This window comes from Rhinolophus sinicus, chromosome 18 (genome assembly GCF_057876585.1).
Source record: "Rhinolophus sinicus isolate RSI-liver-muscle chromosome 18, RSI-T2T, whole genome shotgun sequence".
In the NCBI taxonomy this organism is placed as follows: Eukaryota; Metazoa; Chordata; class Mammalia; order Chiroptera; family Rhinolophidae; genus Rhinolophus; species Rhinolophus sinicus.
The window spans coordinates 19,385,218-19,389,969 of NC_142518.1; the positions used below are offsets into that span (position 1 = coordinate 19,385,218).

At 36.9% G+C, this 4,752-nt stretch overlaps 1 pseudogene; it reads right to left on the bottom strand.

Annotated features, from left to right (window-relative positions):
- Positions 1-2,188: 2,188 nt before the first annotated feature.
- LOC109457527 (large ribosomal subunit protein eL21 pseudogene) lies at positions 2,189-2,675 on the bottom strand (annotated as a pseudogene).
- Between the last annotated feature and the right edge of the window lie 2,077 nt (positions 2,676-4,752).

A 4,752-nucleotide genomic window follows, 5' to 3' on the forward strand; every position in this document is an offset into this window, starting at 1 on the left:
ATCATTAAATGTTATAGTGCTTAGTATTATTAAATGTTTGTGGTTCAGAAGAGTCACTTGCTCCTTCTGAGTAAACAATGAAGAGTGGAACTCTAATTTATTATAACAGGAAGCAAACAATGTATTGACTGAGAAGTAATTGAGACCTTTTCTCATCCTCATTAGTCACCTGAGAGTATTCTTTGTTTACCATGCTCTCATGGATGGCAGAATGTACTTTTCTCAAATTATTTTTTATTTTCTTTGTGATAGTAGTAAACACCGTAGTACTTTAAATTCTTATTACACTTATTTCAATAACATTCTTCCTCTCAAGTTTTCTCCTTAAGTGTTGTTTTATATATATGTGTATGTGTGTGTGTGTGTGTGTGTGTGTGTGTGTGTGTGTGTGTGTGTATGAAAACCCAAATTGAGGGACATTCTGTAAAATACATGGTTTATCCACCTCAAAAATGTCAACATAGTTAAAGGAAACTTGAGGAACTCTACCAAATTAAAGGAGACTGTTGGAGGAGGTCATCGAGAGGACATGACTGCCAGTTAACCCACAAGCTGGACCCAGTCAATCAGAGGTTCCTCATTTTCTCCCCTGTCCTTGGAATGTGTGTTCCACCCACTGTTCCCATAGCCAGAGCCATTTCAAGGACACAGCCTCGAGAGAGTAATGTGTTATTGAGACCATCTGGAAGGTGTATGTGATTGAACCTGTTAAGACCTATATATATATATATATATATATATATATAAACATTTGTTTTGAGAGAATAAAATGAGAGCTTTATTAATGTTCAATTAAATGTTTACCAGTGTTTCTTACATTTTAATAAAACAGCCTGCTTGCATAAACTTTTAAGATTCTGGGGAGCGAATGTGGAAATCTATTCATCTTGTGGTCGCTCAAGACAAACCTTGTATGAAGTTCCCTTGCTTATTAAATCTGCCACCTAACAATCTGGAGTGGCCTGCCTCTTTCTTTGGTCTCTCCTTGCTCTGCATGTATGGGGCTAGTTTCAGATTTCACCCAGGAAACCCCCGGTTTCAAGCCAATAGAGAGAGACTTGTTACTGAATTCAAATTGTAATCCTGGATTGAATCCTGGACCAGATTTTATTTTCTATAATAGACACTGAGAGTTAATTGGCATATATTGGAAAAAGGGTTTTTGTTTTTTTTTTAAATCTTTTACATGAATGTTACTATATTGACTGTGGTTATTTAAGAGAATGTTCTTGTTTTCCAGAAAACACACTGAAAATATTTAGAAGCATTATAACAGCAATTCACTCTCAAATGTCTCAAATGTTTGGGAAAAAAAAATTTAGCTACATACATAGATACATAGTTACAGATAAGTAGAGAATAACGAAGCCAATGTTGTAAAAATTTAACATTTGGGAAAGCTTTACACTATTTTTGCTCTAAGCCTGAAATTATATGACAAACAAATGCCAAGGGCAAAGTTTTCTTTCATGCCCTCATTTTACTTGAGTGCTCTTTCATGTTTGACATTGCTCAACACTCCTCTTGAAAACTTTTATTCCCTGAATTGCACGATACTGAATTCTGTGATGTTAGATATACTTCTTCAGACCATTCTGAAAACACTGCTTTTTCCTAGAGTTTCTGGGTGTGTTGGTCTATACATTCACTAACTAACAGTATCTACTTCTGTGGTTTTACACTACCACGTTGGGAGTTAAGAAGTCCTAAATTTAAATCTCAAACCCAGGTTTTTGCTTCCGTTCTCTGCTTCTTTATCCATTTCTTACTGGATGCTTTCACCTTAATTTCCCATAGGCAACTTATTCTGAAAATGTTCAAAGCTGTATATGTTCTTTTTCTTTTGAAACCCAGTTGCTGCTTCTGTGTTTTTGCACTTATTCATTGCATCAGTAACCCCAATCAAAAATATGATCGCATCCTATATCATATTCACCAAGTTCTATACTGAAAATACCTTAATCTATTTTGTCTCCATTTGAACTGACATTCATTCATTCATTCATTCAACAAATATTTATTTTTTTATATATTCAGTACTGGGACCAGAGCAGTGAACACGTTATATGTAGCTCAGTATTTTTTTTTTTAAGTTTTCTTTAAATATTTCTTTGGGGAAGAAGATACCACACTTCTACTCAATTAAGAAATATTTTTAACAGTACAGAGGTATTTTGTTTTTTTATGCCTATCCTGCCATGAATTCACAGGGAATGGGTTCCAGCAGCTCAGGCTCCTTTCCATTGCTTCTCACACAGTGTGCTTCTCTGGGTGGGGCAGGCTGGCGCTTCAGTTGAATGCAGGTAACTTTCTTGTTGGCTTCCTTCTTTTCTTGATAGTTTTCCTTCACCAGTTTCAGGAAGCTGTCTTGGCTCTTAGAGTGCTTAATATGCTCAGTGTGTGCATTCATTCTCTTGGCAAGAACCTTGCCCTTAACTTGTTTGTTTACAACGATGTGAACCGCATGCTGGGTAACCTTGTAGACCCTTCCAGTTTTGCCATGGGGAACATTTGTGGGGCATTCCTTTTGGAACAGTGCCCATTCCCTTGATGTCTACAATATCACCTTTCTTGTAGATTTGCATGTATGTGGCCAGAGGAACAACTCCATGTTTTCTAAAAGGCCTAGAGAACATATAGCGGGTGCCTCTCCTCTTTCTCTTTGTGTCAGTCATTTTGATGAGTTACTGTAAGATGATGGTTCAGGCTGAAAAGCTGTAGCTCAGTTTTGATGAAGCTTGCTTTCCATTTGGAAAAGCAGACAATTAGATGTAAGTTCTCTTAAGCACTTAGAGAAATTTATATTATCAAGTAGCATACAGATTCAGTGTAGAAAATTTGGAAAATAAAGAGAAAAAAAATCAATCATCCCTTCTCACACTGCCATTACACATTGTGACATTTACTGTCGCCAGTGTCATCACTTTAAAATGCACTTCTGATCGTGGCATAGCACTCTTCTGCTTAACATTCTATAGTAACCTTCTACTGGCCACAGGGCAGCCTCCAAACACCTTGACAAGGCTCCACAGTACTTCACACTGTGACCTCTGCTTACCCAAAGGTTCCTTTTGCTTGTTTGTCCTACTCCCACTACCCCCCACTTTCCTCACATTTTACTGTAGCCATCTTTTTTTTTTTTACAGATTTTATTGGGGAAGTGGAACAGCACTTCATTGGGGAACAGTGTGTACTTCCAGGACTTTTCCCAAGTCAAGTTGTTGTCCTTTCAATCTTAGTTGTGGAAGGCACAGCTCAGCTCTAGGTCCAGTTGCCATTGTTAGTTGCAGCGGGTGCAGCCTCCCTTGCAGGAGTCCAACCAGCAACCTTGTGGTTGAGAAGACGCGCTCCAACCAACTGAGCCATCCGGGAGCTCAGCGGCAGCTCAGCTCAAGGTGCCATGTTCAGTCTTAGTTGCAGGGGGTGCAGCCCTCCATCCCTTGTGGGAGTGGAGGAATCAAACGGGCAACCTTGTGGTTGAAAGCCCACTGGCACATGTGGGAATCGAACCAGCAGCCTTCAGCATTAGAAGCATGGAGCTCCAACCGCCTGAGCCACTGATGGTAGAAAAGACTTATTGATCTTTAAGTTCCCGATACTTACCATACTTGATGCATAGTTGGTGTCCACAAATATTTACTGAAACGACTAAATAAAAGCACAGCTATGTATTATCCTTTAAAGTATAGAGTGAACAAAATGTATTTTGAATTTTTAGAATTTAGTCATTGAAAGTTGTTATTAATAATTACATTGTCTTGATGTACATATATAATTACTGATGTTCAATGTCATCATAATTTAAACATGCTTATTGAAAATCTGCAAAAGCACTTCCTCTATAAATATAGCATCCCAAATAGAACACTGCCTTCTGCAAAAAAATGTGCTTTTATTCAGCTTTCAAATTCTTACTAGCTAGACATTCTATTCCTTTCTACAGAAAAACCAAACCCAATAAATACATAAATGAACATATTAATTGTGTTTTTAAACTCTGCTTTGACAAATACATTTCAAGCTTGGCCCTAGGCCAACACAATTTTGAATGTGAGATAAGTTTCTGGTAGGTTTTTGGAATGGTCATTTACTTTCTGAAACTAAGAGTTAAAATGTAGCAACTTAACACTTCTTAATTCTTTCTGTATACACGTATAGTAGAATATGAAAAACAAAGCAAAACACTAATGCAATCGCATCTAAGGAGGAAAAAGAAGTACAGACTGTAATATCTTTCTTTGTTATATTCTGAAATGAAAATAAAATGTTGAGCGTCCTCTCATGCCGTCTCTTTCCATACATACAGACATACCTAGTTTTATTGTGCTTCACAGATACTGCATTTTTCACAAATAGAAAGTTTATGGCAACTGTGTGTCAAGGTAAGTTTATTGACACCATCTTTCCAACAGCCTCAGATGATGGTTAGCATTTTTTAGCATTAAAGTATTTTTTAATTAAGGTATGTACATGTGCCATTGACTGCACACTTCATACACTATAGAACTGTGTAAACATAACTTTTATGTTCACTGGAAAACCAAAGAATTTGGGTGATGTGCTTTATTGTGATATACTCTTTATTGTGGTGCTCTGGAACTGAACCTACAGTATCTCTGAGGCATGCCTGTACTTAGAAATAAAAAACAAAACAATTTTTTTGCCTTCTAATTTGACAGATGCATATTAGATTTAGTGTTATTTGTTGCACTCTTTCCTGAATAATAGTTCTTTTAAATATTTTGTTATTTG